Consider the following 17,076-nt stretch of genomic DNA (forward strand, 5'->3'; position numbering starts at 1 on the left):
AAAAAAAACAGACCAGGTCGGTATGGCTCAGTTGTTTGAGCATCATCCCATGAAGTAAGAGGTCACTGATTCAATTACTGGTCAGGGCACATGCCCAACTACCAGGCTCGATCCCCAGTGGGGAGCATGGAGGAGGCAGCCAACTGATGTTTCTCTCTCCCTCTCCCTTCCTTGCTCTCTCTCCATTAAAAAAAAAAAATCAATTAAAAATTTTAATTCTAAATTAATAAACAACTGAAAAACATACAAACACATGGAACCTAAATGATGTTACTAAACAATAAATGTATTAAAAATGAGATCAAGGAAGAAATAAAAAACACACCTTAAAACAAATTAAAATGAAAACACAAACACCCCAAATCTATGGGACAAAGCAAAAACAGTACCGAGAGTGAAATTCAGACAATACAGGCCTATCACAAGGAAAATCTAACCTTATGCCAAAAAGAACAAGTGGAAGAAAGGAAATAATAAAGGTGATAGAAAAAAATAAACAAAACAGAGCTTTAAAAAAATTATAAAAGTTCAATAAAACCAAGAACTGGTTCTGTAAAAGATAAACAGGATTGATAAAACTTTAACAATAACTCATAAAGAACAAGAGATAGGATACACATAAGTAAAACCAAAATTGAAAGACGGTGACAACAGACACGACGAAAATACAAAGGATTATAAGAAAACACTATGAACTTTCACTACCTCTGGCGTGGGGACTACCTCGGGCAGCACTGGAGGCGCTGCCAGTCCTGATGTGCCCTGATGAGAGTGGGACCTCGGTGGGATGGTGGAGCAGGTGAGGGGACAATTTGCATATTAGGCTTTCATTATATAGAATGTTTCTAAATCTCTATCCAACTCCCTTCTTCTCTGACACCAATAATTGGAACAGAGGTGTGGTGAGAATGCAGGGTCCACTGGCAAACAGCAATGTCTCACCACACCTCTGTAATTTCCTAGGAACATACAATCTTCAACAAGAAGAAAATCTGAACAGACCAATACCAACGAACAAAATGAACGCAGTAATACAAAAACTCGCAACAAACACCAGTCCTGGACCATATGGTTTCACAGATTAATTTACCAAAGATTCAAAAAAGAATGAACACCTATTCTTCTCAATATACTCCAAAAAATAAACCTTTGGCTGGCATGCTCAGTGGGTTGGAGTGTCATCATGTATACCAAGAGATTGCAGATTCAATTTCCTGCTGGGGCAAGTATGGGGGTGAGACAACACATCAATGTTTATCTCCCACATTGATGTTTCTCTCTTACTCCCTCTCTCCATCTCTGTCTCTCCAAAAATCAATACCAAAAAAAATCCTCTCGTGAGGATAAAAAGAAAATTCAAGAGGAAGGAAGACTCCCACACTCATTTTACAAATCCATCATTATACTGATTGCAAAACCAGATAAAAACACTACAAAAAAAGGAAATGAAAGACAAATATGTGAACATAGATACAGAAAACTTCAACAAAATATTTGCAAACAAAATTCAGCAATACATTAAAAAGATCATATACCATGAACAAGCGGGATTTATTGCTGTTATCATGGTTGGTACAATCTCTACAAGTCAACTAATGTCACACACCACATAAACACAATGAAAGATAAAAAGCATATGGTCCTCACTGGTTTGGCTCAGTGGATAGAGGGTCAGCCTGCGGAATCAAGGGTCCTGGGTTCGATTCCAGTCAAGGGCATATGCCCCGGTTGCAGGCTCGATCCCCAGTAGGGGGCGCACAGGAGGCAGCCGATTAATGATTCTCTCTCATCACTGATGTTTCTATCTCTCCCTCCCTCTCTGAAATTAATAAAAATATATTTTTTTAAAAAAAGATTAAGCCGAAACCGGTTTGGCTCAGTGGATAGAGCGTCGGCCTGCGGACTCAAGGGTCCCAGGTTCGATTCCGGTCAAGGGCATGTATCTTGGTTGCGGGCACATCCCCAGTAGGGGGTGTGCAAGAGGCAGCTGATCGATGTTTCTGTAGGGGGTGTGCAAGAGGCAGCTGATCGATGTTTCTCTCTCATCGATGTTTCTAACTCTCTATCCCTCTCTCTTCCTCTCTGTAAAAAATCAATAAAATATATTTAAAAAAAAAAAAAAAGATTAAGCCCGAAACCGGTTTGGCTCAGTGGATAGAGCGTCGGCCTGCGGACTCAAGGGTCCCAGGTTCGATTCCGGTCAAGGGCATGTACCTTGGTTGCGGGCACATTCCCAGTACGGGGTGTGCAAGAGGCAGCTGATCGATGTTTCTCATCAATGTTTCTAACTCTCTATCCCTCTCTCTTCCTCTCTGTAAAAAAATCAATAAAATATATTTTAAAAAAAGATTAAAAGCATATGATCATATCAATAGATGCAGAAAAAGCACCTGACAAAACAAGCACCCACTTATGATGAAAACTCTCAGCAAAGGTGGAATATACCTCAACATAATAAAAGCCATATCACAAACTCACAGCCAATATCATCATGAATGGGGAAAAACTAAAAGAGTTTTCATTAAGATTAAGAACAAGACAATGATGTCCGCTTTTACCACTCTTATTCAGCATAGTACTAGAAGTCCTCACCACAGCAAACAGACAAGAAAAATAAATAAAAGGCATACATATTGAAACAGAGGAAGTAAAATTTTCTTTATTTGCAGATGGCATAATGCTGCATATAGAGAACACTAATGATTCCACACAAAAAACTTTTAGTACAGATAAATAAATGCAATAATTTGGCAAGATACAAAATATTCAGAAATCAGCTGTATTTTTATACACCAACAATGAACAATCAAAAAGAAAATTAAGGTAACAATCTGATTTATAACTGCAACAAAAAATTAATAACTAGGAATAAATAATTTTAACCAAGGAGGCAAAAGACCTGAACTCAGAAAATAAAAAGACACTGAAAAAAGAAAGAAAGAAAGAAAGAAAGAAAGAAAGAAAGAAAGAAAGAAAGAAAGAAACTGTAGAAAGAAAGAAAGAAAGAAAGAAAGAAAGAAAGAAAGAAAGAAAGAAAGAAAGAAAGAAAGAAAGAAAGAAACTGTAGCCGGGCTGGTTTGGGTCAGTGGTTGAGCATCAACCTATAAATCAGGTCACGGTTCAATTCCCAATAAGGGCACATGCCTGGGTTTCCAGCTCAATCCCCTCTGGGGCCAGACAGGAGTTAGCCAATCAAAGATTCTCTGTTATCATTAACTAGAGGCCCGGTGCATGAAATTCATGAACAAGAACGTACCTAGGCCTGGCCAGCAATCAAAGTGCAAGCATCTGGCGTGGAAGGACAGGTCCCAGCTGACCTCTGGGTCCTGACAGCACCTGGGTCCCCAGGCCCCTGCGCGCTCCCCTCCACCTGAGTCATAGCACCTGAATCCCCACACAGAGATGCAGTGAGCACGGCCAGACATCGTGGGCCACGGCACAGCGTGGGCCCCTGGGCCACTCAGCAGCGCTGCACGGAAGCTGGGTGGGCAGCGCACTCTCTCCCAGTCGGCCTTGCAGACTGGCTGCTGCGTGAACCCACGGGAGCCCAACCGGCCCCTGTGGTCCCAGTGGCTGTGGCCCGGCTCACCCGGAAGAGGACGCATGGGTGCAGGGCGGGCTCATCACGGGCGTCTGGCACCTGAGCACAGTGGCTTCCCCAGCGCGAGAGCACTGGCGTCCCAGAGGAGGGTAGCCGAGGTAGTGAAAGTGAGCTCGGCGGAAACCCTGCATTCTCACCACACTTGTCCCAATCACCCCCGCCGCCCCCAGGTAGCTGGCGAAAGATTGCAGCCCCCTGCCCAGGTGCCACAGGAGGTTGGCCGCCACCACCCACCCCAGTTCCCCATCACAGCCCAGGGCCTGCCAGATGCTGGTCATCATCTGCAGGATGATCGATCGGGACCGGGCCCCCGGCCCGGCTCCCTCAGTGCACGGGAGCCGACAATCGGCAGGGCGATCGGGCCCCCATTCGCACCCACCTTGGCCTGGCGCCGCCCGCTCACCTGCCCCACCATCCCACCAAGGTCCCGCTCTTGTCAGGGCACATCAGGACTGGCAGCGCCTCCACTGCCGCCCGCAGCCAGCACCACACTGCCGATGCCTACCATGTTCTGCGCCACCCCAGCGGTCAGTGCACATCATAGCAAGCGGTCAAACTCCCAGTAGGGGGGACAATTTGCATATTAGGCTTTTATTATATAGGATGTTTCTAGATCTCTATCCAACTCCCTTCTTCTCTGACATCAATAAAAATGTATTTTAGACAATAGCCCAAATAGCAGCAGAATAAGTGGAAGCTACACTGACTCTTTCCCAGGACCAAACCGGAAATCCAAACAAAAGACAGGAAAAAAAACCTGAAAAATGAACTAAAGGATAGCTGGAGAAAACCCTGATAATCAAAAATGAGAAGTGAAGACTGAACAGAGATTGGCAGGAAGTGCAGAGACTCAAAAGGGGTGGCCAGGCTCCCACAGACAGCAGCTGAAGGTCTAGAGAGATATATCAGCTGTGGGCGGGGGGGTGGGGGGGGAGGAGGTTACAACAGAGAACTCTGGGGTCTAAACCCTAAGCTGGCCTCCCCAACACACAGAACCAGAACTGACAAAGGTACCCACATAAGACCTGGCTGAGAAAAGCAACAGGATTGCTGTCTGCCAGTGAGAATGAACTGGAAATGCAGGCATCCTCTTAAAGGGCAAATGCATAAAATGTCCTGTGCAGCCATTCACCTTGGGCTCCAGCAGAGGGAGGGCAGAGTGGACTAAAGCTGTGTAAGGGGAGTCCAGGGTTAGGGGTCCTAGAGTTAGAGCTCAGAAGGCAGACACCCCAGTTTCCTGTGATGAATCATTCCCTTGAGCTGCAGAAGACCTCTTTCTCAGGCAGACCTTTGCTATCCAGGTGGTTTTGAATCGCAACACCCTGTTGGAAGAACTATTGCCCCAACCTGAGGTCTATAGACTAAGGTGAATCAAGACTTATAACAACCAGATGTAGGCACAGGCAGATCTCTGAAGGCTTTGAGTCTTTGCCTGATCTCCTTCTGGGCCTGGACCTAGAAAAAGAAGACCCTGGTGCACATCTTGGTCCTTTTCAAAGGCATCAAGCCCAAACAGAGGGAGCCACAAGCTGTGGATTGCTGACAGCCCCAAACAAGGTAGCCAGAGCCAATCAGAAACAGTGTCTGACATTACCCTGCACTAGAAATTAGAAGTCGTAGCAGATCTATCTAACACAGAGACACAAACACATAGAGGCAACCAAAATGGGGAGCCAAAGAAATAACCCACAAATGAAAGAATAAGAGAATTCTCCAGAAGAGATAAATGAAATGAAGATAAGAAATTAATTTGATTTAGAGTTCAGAACAATAATGGTAAAGATATTAAACAGCATAAGAGATCAATAACTATGAAAAAAGAAGTCGGAAATAAAAATGATATAGCACTAATAAACAACACATTGGAAGGAATACAGCAGATGAGGGGAAAACTAAGGATTGGATCAGTGAATTGAAAGACAGGGTTGAAGAAAAAATCACTCAATCAGAGAACCAAAAAGAAAAAACAATTAAAAAAACAGTAGGACAGCATAAGGTAGTTGTGGGAAAACCTGAAATATAACAATATTCACATAATGGGGGAGCCAAAAGGGGAAGAAACGGAGCAAGGAATAGAGAAGGTGTTTGAAGAAATAATGGCAGAAAACTTCCCTAACCAGGTGAAGGAAAGAGTCACACAAGTTCAGGAAGCACAGAGAGTACCTAACAAGAAGAACCAAAATAGGCCCATGCTCAGGAACATCATAATTAAAACTCAAAAAAATTAAGAAAAAGAGAGAATCTTAGAGGTAGCAAGAGATAAGCAATTTGTTACCTACCTAAGGAGTGTCCATAAAGCTGTCAGAAGCTCAACAGGCCAGAAGGAATGGCATGGAAGTACTCGGGGCAATGGAAAAAAGGAATCTAAAACCAAGATTATTATATCCAGCAAGGCTATTATTCAAAATAGATGTTAAAATAAAGAGCTTCCCAGACCAAAGTATATAAAAAAAAAAAAAACTAAAGGGGTTTATCACCACAAAAACAGCACTGCAAAAGATGCTAAAGGGACAGCTGTAATGAGAAGAAACAGAGAGAGAAACCTAGGCATACAGAATTAAATAAGTACGTATCAATCAAAAGGCATAAGGTAGCTGAATGGACACAAAAATATGTCCCAACTACATGCTGTCTACAAGAGACCCACCTCAGAACAAAAGACTCACACTGAATGAGAATGATGGGATGGAAAAAAATTTTTCCATACAAAAGGAAAAGAAAAAAAAGCTGGCATAGCAATACTCATATCTGACAAAATAGACTTCAAAATGAAGGCCATCTCAAGAGACAACTAAGGTCACTACATAATACGAAAGGGATCAATCCAACAAGAGGATATAACCCTGGTAAACATATATGCACCCAATATACTAGTAGGATAACTTAAATAGAGACCTCCTCTGCCAACAGACTGATAGGATTCTGTCTTGAATAGCCCTCAGGCAATCGTCAACAGGGTAGAGCCATTGCTTCTGCCTGGAGGCTAATTGTTATTCTCAATCTCTTATTGGGCCTTAGAAACTCCACAGGGTGTTTTCCAATAGGGTGGGTCAACTGTCTACATGAAAAAGATGACCTCCTCGTGTGAGGTAATAACTCAGCACAGGAAAACTGGGTGTCTGCCTTCTGAGCTCTTTCCACACCAGAGCCCCCGAACCTGGCTTCTGCTCACAGAGCTATAGTCCACTCTGCCTTCCCTCTGTCGAAGCACATGGTGACAGGCTTCACAGGGAATTTTGTGCATTGACCCTTAAAGAGGGTACCTGAATATCAACCCGAATCTCCCTGTCAAATAGTAACCCTGCTGCTTTTCCCAGCAAGATGTTATTTTGGCCAGGACTGGTTTGGCTCAGTGGATAGAGCGTCGGCCTGCGAACTGAAGGGTCCCAGGTTCGATTCCGGTCAAGGGCATGTACCTTGGTTGCGGGCACATCCCCAGTGGGGGGGGTGCAGGAGGCAGCTGATCGGTGTTTCTCTCTCATCGATGTTTCTAGCTCTCTATCCCTCTCCCTTCCTCTCTGTAAAAAAATCAATAAAATATATTTTTTTTTTAAAAAAATGTTATTTTGGTGTCATTCTTAGTTGTGGTACTCTCTGCTGGCGGGCTGAGCTTGGGAATTAGACCCCAGAGTTCTCAGTGGCAACCAGCCACAGCTGATATATCTCTCCAAAACTTCAGTTGCTGTGTGTGGGAACCCAGCCACTCCTTTGATGCTCATGCCTCTCCTACCAGTCTCTTTGACTTTCGGTCTGCAGTTATCAAGGTTCGCTCCAGCAAGTCTTCTGTTGATTATTCAAGAAGTTTTTCTGCATTTTAGTTGTAATTCCAGTTTGGTCCTGGAATCGTTTCCATGTAGAATCCACTTAGTCCACCGCCATATTTAATCTCTCAAGACCTGTTACTTTTTAAAATTAACTGCCATCCAGAGATCTGACATACACAGTGTAAGAGTGATGAGACTGAAAAAAATTTTTCCATACAAATGGAAAATAAAAATAGCTGGAGTAGCAATACTAATGACGACAAAATAAGACTTCAAAATGAAGGCCATCACAAAAGACAACAAAGGCAATTACATAATACTAAAGAATCGATGCAACAAGAGGATATAATTCTGATAACCATACATGCACCCAATATACGAGCACCTAAATATATAAAAACACTTCTACAGGACTCTAAGGGAGAGATCGACAACAATACAGTAATAGTAGGGGACATTAAAACATCACTGACTTCACTGGATAGATCTTCCAGGCAAAATATTAACAAGGAAATAATAACTCTAAAGGACACACTGGATCTGGAGGATTTAATTGACATTCATTGAACATTTCACCCCAAAGCAGCAGAATATACATTCTTCTCAAGTGCACATAGATCATTCACTAAGATAGACCACATGTTAGGACACAAAATAAGTCTCTACAAGTTCAAGATGATTGAAATCACATGAAGCATCCTCTTAGATCAAAGTGAATGAAATTAGAAATCAACTACAGTAAAATACCCAAAAACATTCAAATATATGAAGGCTAAATAGCATGTTATTAAACAATGAATGGGTTACCAATGAGATCAGGAAAGAAATCAAACACTTCCTACAAACAAATGAAATTGAACACACAACAACCCAAAATTTCTGGGAAAGAGCAAAAGCAGCCTTGCTTGAGAGGGAAGGACATACACTACAGGCCTACCTCAAAAAAAATAAGGAAGATCAACAATAAACTATTAAACCCTACAACTTAAAGAACTAGAAAGGGAACAACAAGAAAGGGCCTGAGTAAGTAGGAGGGAAATCATAGATATTAGAGCAGAAATAAATGACATAGAGACTAAAAAATAAATAAATAAATAAATAAATAAATAAAAATCAATGAAACCAAGGGCTGATTCTTTGAAACGATAAACAAAATTGATAAACCATTAACCAGACTCATCAAGAAACAAAGAGAGGAACCAAATAAATAAAATCAAGAAAATATATCAAAGAAGTAACCACTGACATCACAGATATACATAGGATTTAAGAAAATACTGTGAACAACTATAGCCAACAAGCTGGACAATGTGGATGAAATAGATAAATTCCTAGAAAAATACAATCTCCAAAAACTGAATCAGGAAGAGTCACAAAACCTGAATAGGCCGATAACTACTGGTGAAATTGAATAGTAATCAAAATAATCCCAGCAAACAAAAGCCCAAGTCCACACAGCTTCACAAGGGAGTTTTACCAAACATTCAAAGAATTTACACCTATACTCAAACTTCTCCAAAATATGCAAGAGGAAGGAATACTTCTAAGCTCTTTTTATGAGGCAACCATTATCCTAATTCCCAAACCAGATAAAGACACTACAAGAAAGAGAATTACAGGCCAATATTCCTGAAGAACATGGATGCTAAAAGCCTCAACAAAGTATTAGCAAATTGGATCTAGCAGTATATTAAAAAGATCATATACCATGACCAAGTGAGATTTATTCCAGGAATGCAAGGCTGGCACAATATTCGCCAATCAATAAACATGACACATCAACATGATAAAGGCCATATATGACAAACCTCCAGCAACCATCATACTCAATGGGCAAAATCTATAACCATTTCCCCCAACAGCAGGAATAAGACAGGGCTGTCCACTTTCACAACTCTTATTCAACATAGTACTGGAAGTCCTAGCCACAGCAATCAGACAACAAGATATAAAAGGCATCCACATTAGAAAGGAGGAAGTAAAACTCTCATTTTTCACAGATGACATGATAGTGTACATAGAAACCCCTAAAGACTCCACCAAAAAACTATTAGATTTAATAAAAGAATTTGGCAATGTGGCAGAATACAAAATCAACACCCAAAAATTGATGGAGTTTTTATACACCAATAATAAATTCTCAGAAAGAGAAACTAAATAAGCAATCCCATTTACCATTGCAACAAAAACAAAAAAAAATAAAATACTTAGGAATAAACTTACTCAGAAGGCAAAAGATCTTCAGTTGGAAAATTACAGGACATAGAAAAAAGAGAGAGGAAAAAAAAGAGAGAAGAAAAGAAGATATAAACAAGTGGAGGAATATAGCATGTTCATGGATTGATAGAATATCATTAAAATGCCCATACTATCCAAGACAATCTACAGATTCAATACAATCCCAATTTTTAAAAAAAAAACAAGTGTATTTCACAGATCTGGAACAAATACTCCAAAAATTTATATGGAACCAAAACAAAAAAAAAAAAAAAACCCAATAGCTGCTGCAATCTTGAGAAAGAAGAACAAAGTTGGAGGAATCACAATACCAGATTTCAAGTTATACTATAAAGCCACTATAATCAAAATAGCCTGGTACTGGAACAAGAACAGGCATATAGATCAATGGAACAGAACAGAGACCCCAGAAATCGATCCAAGACATGATGCTTGATAAATGTTAGATAAAGGATGCAAGAGCATACAATGGAGTCAGGACAGTCTCTTCAATAAATGATGTTGGGAAAATGGGACAGATACATGCAAAAAAAAATGAAACTCGACCACAAACTTATACCATATACAAGAATAAACTCAAAATGGATTTACTTAAATTTAAGTCATGAAACCATAAAAATCCCAGAAGAAGTCAAAGGCAGCAAAATCTCAGACATCTCTCGTAGCAATACGTTTACAGATACAGCTCCTAGGGCGATGAAAACTAAGGAGAAAATAAACAAATGGGACTACATCAAAATAAAAAGCTTCTGCACAGCAAAAGAAACCATCAACAAAATGGAAAGAGAGCCCACTATATGGAAGAACATATTTCGCAATGATACATCTGATAAAGTGTCAATATCCAAAATATACAAGGAACTCATACACTCATACAACTTAACAAAAGGAAGACAAACAATCCAATTAAAAAAATGGGCAAAGGACCTAAATAGACACTTCTCCAAAGAGCACATACCGATGAAAAAATGACATATGAAAAAATGTTTAAGTCACTGATCATCAGAGAGATGCCAATTCAAATGACAATGAAGTATCACCTCACTGTCAGAATGGCTACCATCAACAAATCAACAAGTGACAAGTGCTGGTGAGGATGTGGAGAAAAGGGAACCCTAGGACACTGCTGGTGGGAATGCAGACTGGTGCAGCCATTATGGAAAGTAGTATGAGTTTCCTCAAAAAATTAAATATGCAACTGCCATTTGAGCCAATGATCCCACTTCTAGGAATATATTCTAAGAAACCAGAACACCAATCAGAAAGAATGTATGCAACCCTATGTTCATAGCACCACAATTTACAATAGCTAAGATATGGAAACAGCCCAAGTGCCCATCAGGAGATGAGTGGATAAAAAAGCTGTGGTACATTTATACCATGGAATACTATGCAGCTGTAAAAAGGGTTTCTTACACTTTGAGACAGCATAGAGGAACCTAGAGAGTATCATGCTAGGTGAAATAAGTCAGTTAGAGAAAGACAAGTATCACATGATCTCACTTATATGTGGAACATAAATAACAAAATAAACTGATGAATGGAGTGGATCCAGAGACATGGAAGCATGGAAAAGAGTATAGAATCTCGCAGGGAAGGCGGGGGAGGGTGGAAAGATGGGAAGTAATCAACCAAAGACCTTATATGCATACTAATGGCCTGGTGCATGGATTCGTGCATCGGTGGGGTTCCTTGGCCTGGCCTGCGCCCTCTCACAATCCGGGACCCCTCAGGAAATGTCAGAGAGCCAGTTTCAGCCTGATCTCCACAGGCCAGGGCAAGGGCCCAGTGATACCAACAGCAATCAAGGCTTAACTATAAGACTGCAAACAGCCCACAAAGGGGTGCACCAAGAGCATCCACCTCAAGTGACTGGAAAGACTGAGCCACTGGGCCATATAGGAGACCTAGCAAACAAGGCCTCTCTATCAACTCAAGGAGACTTAGCAGCTAGCCAATACATAGAAACAAACACGAGGAGGCAGCCAAAATGCGGAGACAAAGAAACAAGTCAAAAATTAATGAAATGGATGAACAAAATACTGGATATAGAGTTCAAAACCACGGTTATAAGGTTACTCAAGAATCTTCTAGATACCTCCGAGAAATTTAGTGAGACCTTCAAGGATATGAAAAAGGACCAATCAGAAATTAAGCATACACTGACTGAAATAAAAAATAATATACAGAGATTCAACAGCAGACTAGAGGATCCCAAGAATCAAGTTAAAGATTTGAAATACGAAGAAGCAAAAAACACCCAACCGGAAAAACAAAAAGAAAAAAGAATCCAAAAATATGAAGATAGTGTAAGGAGCCTCTGGGACAACTTCAAAGGTACCAATGTCCAAATTATGTGGGTGCCAGAAGAAGAGAGAGAGCAAGATATTGAAAACCTATTTGAAGAAATAATGACAGAAAACTTCCCCTACCTGGTGAAAGAAATAGACTTACAAGTTCAGGAAGTGCAGAGAACCCCAAACAAGAGGAATCCAAAGAGGACCACACCAAGACACATCATAATTAAAATGCCAAGGGTGAAAGACAGAGAGGATCTTAAAAGCAGCAAGAGAGCCCTAACCGGTTTGGCTCAGTGTATACAGCATCGGCCTGCGGACTGAAGGGTCCTAGGTTCGATTCCGGTCAAGGGCATGTACCTTGGTTGCAGGCACATCCCCAGTGGGGGGTGTGCAGGAGGCAGCTGATTGATGTTTCTCTCTCATCAGTGTTTCTCTCTCTCCCTCTCCCTTCCTCTCTGTAAAAAAATCAATAAAATATATATATTTTTTTTTAAATCAGCAAGAGAAAAACTTAGTTACCCACAAGGGAGTACCCATATGACTGTCAACTGATTTATCAACAGAAATTATGCAGGCCAGAAGGGAGTAGCAAGAAATATACAAAGTGATGAATAGCAAGAACCTACAACCAAGATTACTCTATCCAGCAAAGCTATCATTTAGAATTGAAGGTCAGATAAAGAGCTTCACAGACAAGAAAAAGCTAAAGGAGTTCATCACCACCAAACCAGGATTATATGAAACTAGAGGTCCAGTGCACGAAATACGTGCACAGGGGAGGAGGGTGTCCCTCAGCCCAGCCTGCACCCTCTCCAATCTGGGACCCCTCGAGGGATGTCTAACTGCCCTCTCACAATCCAGAACTGCTGGCTCCCAACTGCTCGCCTGCCTACCTGCCTGATTGCCCCTAACCACTTCTGCCTGCCAACCTGATCACCCCCTAACCACTCCCCTGCCTGCCTGATCGATGCCTAACTGCTCCCCTGATGGCCCAATTGCCCCTAACTGCCCTCCCCTACCGGCCTGGTCACCCTTAAACTGCCCTACCCTGCAGGCCTAGTCCCCCCGAACTGCCCTCCCCTGCAGGCCTGGTCCCCCACAACTGCCCTCCCCTATAGGCCTGGTCCCCCCAACTGCCCTCCCCTATAGGCCTGGTCCCCCTCAACTGCCCTGCTCTGCAGGCCTGATCGCCCACAACTGCACTCCTCTGCTGGCCATCTTGTGGCAGCCATCTTTGACCACATGGGGGCAGCCATCTTGTGTGTTGGAGTGATGCTCAATTTTCATATTACCTCTTTATTATATAGGAGAATGCTGAAGGGTATTCTCTAAGAAAAGGAAGAAGAAGAAAAAGGCAAAGACAAAAAACTTATGAACAACAAAGTGATAACAAATACATATCTATCAACAAGTGAACCTAAAAATCAAATGAATAAAAAACCTTATGAATAGAATAGACTGGTGAAAGTAATAGAATCAGGGGCATGGAAAGGGAGCAGACTGACAATTCTCGGGTGCAAGGTGTTGTGGGGGTGCGGGAAGAGACTGGACAAAGAGCTTACTTATACCTATGGATGAGGTCAGTGGGGGCAGTAGGGGGGGAGGCCTGGAGTGGTGTGGGAACCGGGTGGAGGGGAGCTGGGGGGGGGGGGGGGGGGAAGAGGAACACCTGTAATCATCTGAACAATAAAGATTTAAAGTTAAAAAAAAAAAAACTTTCTACCAAGCTACAGTAAGTCAAAACACCATGATACTGACATAAAGACATATACTAGTATACAGACAAGTAGCATGAAATACAAAGCCCAGAAACACTTCCTAAGAAATTTGGTCCAACGATTTAATAAGGCTGCTAAGACCATTAAATGAGTAAAGGGCAATCATTGCAACAAAAGAATTCATTAGGTCCCTTACCTTACACCACATACAAAAATTAAGTCAAAATAGATCAAAGACTTACATTTAAGAACTTAAACTATAAATATCTTTTAGTAGAAAACATAGAGAAAGTGTCATGACACTGGATTTGGCAATGATTTCTTGGATATGGCATCAAACGCATAGGCAACAAAAGAAAAAATAAACTAGAAACCAAATTTCAAAATTTTGTGCTGAGGTAGTCGATTTGTTGCTTTGGCCTGACTCTTCCCCTCCTGTTGCTTCCCCTCTACACTGCTCACCTGCTGGCAGGATGGGCCACAAGCAGATCTACTACTGGACAAACACTTCAACTAGCACTACAAGTGGTGGCATGTCATGTTACCCAAAGAACTTTCCAAGTAAGTACCTAAAAACCATTCTGATGTCAGAAGAGGAGTGGAGGAGACTTGGTGTCCACCAGAGACCAGGCTGGGTTCATTACATGATTCATGAACCAGAACCACATATTCCTCTCTTTAGATGACCTCTTCCAAAAGATCAACAAAAATGAAGTATAACTGGGAATCGTCAATTAAATTGACATGTGTATATAAAGTAGTATTCATTGAATAGTTGAAAATGTACAAATCATTTATCCATACCTGTACACAAGCTAAATTCTTCACAGCAACAGAGCTCAGTTAAATGCAACTCCGATATGTTACTGTAAGGTGTTTAAGATAAAATTTCTTCTATTTACTTTTTCTTTTAATATAAATGCCTGGTTGACTTTAACAGTTACTTATGTTTAAAAAGTTTATATGTTGCATTTAAAAAAAAAACGAGCTGAAAGAAAAATATTGCCAAATAAGAATACTCTACCCAACCAAGTTTTCCTTCAAAATTGAAGAAAATAATTTTCCAGAAAAACAAATGTTAAAAGGAGTTCATCATTAATCCAGCCTTATAAGAAATGTTAAAGGAAATTGGTTCAACCTGAAAGAAAGGACACTAGTTAGTAATAGAAAAACATACAAAAATAGAAAGCTGGAAAAAAAATTTTAAGTTTTGTGCAAAGAACACTGTATCAGAGAATAGAAGACAACCCACAGAATCAGAGAAAATATTAGCATACAAATATCGGATAAGGGATTAATATATATCCAGAGTATGTAAAGAATTCTTACAACGCAACAACAAAACAAAAATGGGCAAAAGACTTAAACAGATTCTTGCCCAACCACAAAGAAAATATAAAAATGACCAATAAGCAGATGAAAAGATGCGCAACATCATTAGTCATTAGGGAAATTCAAATAAAAAAACGGGAAATATTTCACATCCATTAGGATGGCTACTATCAAAACAAAAGCAACAAGGTTAGTGAGGAGCAACCGAAAGGTTGATTGGTTGGTTGTTTGAAAAAACATGATCCCTTGTGTACTGTGGGTGGGAATGTAAAAAAGGTGCAGCAGCCATTGAAAATTATATGGAAGTTACCCAAAAAATTAAAAATTGAATGATCATAAGATCCAGCAATTTCTGGGTATGTATCCAAAGAACTGAAAGCAGGATCTCAAAAAGAATTTTGCACATTTAATGTTCATAGCACCATAACCAAGAGGTAGATACAACCAAAATGTCAATGGGCAGATAAATGGAAAAACAAAATGTATACACATACAATGGAAGATTATTCAGCCCTAAAAAGAAAAGAAATTCTGACCTATGCTACAACATAGATGACCTTTGAAAACATTAGACTAAGTGAAATAAGCCAGACACAAATATTTTATGGTTCCACTTATTTGAGGTGCTTAGGATAGGCAAATTCATAGAGATAAAAAGGTAGAATAGAGGTCACCAGGAGCTGGGGGTAAGAGGTATTGGGCTTTATTGTCTAACTAGAGGCCCGCTGCACAAATTCGTGCACCAGTGGGGTCCCTTGGTCTGGCTTGCGGGATCAGGCCGAAACCTGCTCTCCGACATCCCCTGAGGGGTCCCAGATTGCGAGAGGGCGCAGGCCAGGCCAGGAGACCCCACCAGTGCACAATCAGGGCCAGGAAGGGACGCAGGAGGTTGGCCAGCCAGGGAGGAACTGCGGGAGGGCTCCAGTGCATATCCGGCCCGTCTCGCTCAGTCAAAGCTAACCTACCAGTGTGAAACATCCTAAATGGTGGTCAGTGCACGTCATAGCGAGCAGTAGAGCAGCCTTAGCATATCATTAGCATATTACGCTTTGATTGGCTGAACAGATGACCAGACAACTGGACACAGTATATTAGGCTTTTATTATATAGGATTATATAGGATGGGTTGTTTCTGTTTGTAATGATGTGATTTTTGCAAAACGCTTGTGAATATACTTAATACCACCGAACTGTACACTTAAAATGGTAAATTTTACATTAATATGTTTTATCAGAACTTTTTTTAAAGAAAAAAAAATAGAAGACATCCATACGGGGGAAATATCACAAACATACACAATGATTAACTCCAAAGAAAATATTAGCAAAGCATACCCTAAAAAACTGAAGACAAAAAGGTCCTAGAATCAATGAGATAAAATCAATAACCAAAGAGAATAAAGGGCAAAAAAAGGGAAAACAGTTCCATAGAAAAGGAAGTACAAATGCTCTTAAATGTGTGAAATGTTTAAGAAAAATGCATATTTGCTGCCAATTTTCTCTTACCACATTCACAAGATCAAAAGGTATAACTGTGTACAGAGAGTCTCATACTGCAAACAAGTATGAACTGGTACAACTTGATTTCTGAGAGGGAGAGAGAGACAGAAACACCAATGACGAGAGAATCATCTCCCTCTACCAGTGATCAAGCCTGCAACCCAGACATGTGCCCTTGACCGAAATCACACCTGAGACCCTTCAGTGTGCAGGCCGCCAATCTATCTACTGAGCCAAAACAGCTAAGGCTAAACTAGTACAATTCTATGGAGGGCAACTGAAAAATATTTCTTTGACCAAGCAATTCCACTTCTAGGCATCCTTCCTACAAACATATCTAACTAGAAGCCCGGTGCACGAAATTCGTGCACGGCAGGGGGTTGTCCCTCAGCCCAGCCTGTACCCTCTCCAATCTGGGACTCCTGGAGGGATGTCCAACTGCCCGTTTAGGCCCGATCCCATTCGACTGCCCGTTTAGGCCCGATCCCAGTGGGATCGGGCCTAAACGGGCAGTCGGGCATCCCTCTCACAATCCAGGACTGCTGGCTCCCAACTGCTCACCTGCCTGCCTTCCTGATTGCGCCTAACCGCTTCTGCCTGCCAGCCTGATCACCCCCTAACCA

At 41.3% G+C, this 17,076-nt stretch overlaps 1 protein-coding gene and 1 pseudogene across 6 annotated transcripts in view; one reads left to right on the forward strand and one right to left on the reverse strand.

The window, feature by feature from the left end:
• The window catches only part of ZMYM2 (zinc finger MYM-type containing 2), a 179,806-nt gene that overhangs the window by 143,613 nt on the left and 19,117 nt on the right, over window positions 1-17,076 (reverse strand). The gene's annotated exons all lie outside the window — the stretch shown is intronic.
• LOC307102164 (cyclin-dependent kinases regulatory subunit 2-like) lies at window positions 13,102-16,870 on the forward strand (annotated as a pseudogene). The gene has a single exon. The product of its transcript is annotated as a cyclin-dependent kinases regulatory subunit 2-like (transcript).

This window comes from Cnephaeus nilssonii (genome assembly GCF_951640355.1).
Source record: "Cnephaeus nilssonii genome assembly, chromosome: 6".
NCBI lineage: Eukaryota > Metazoa > Chordata > Mammalia > Chiroptera > Vespertilionidae > Cnephaeus > Cnephaeus nilssonii.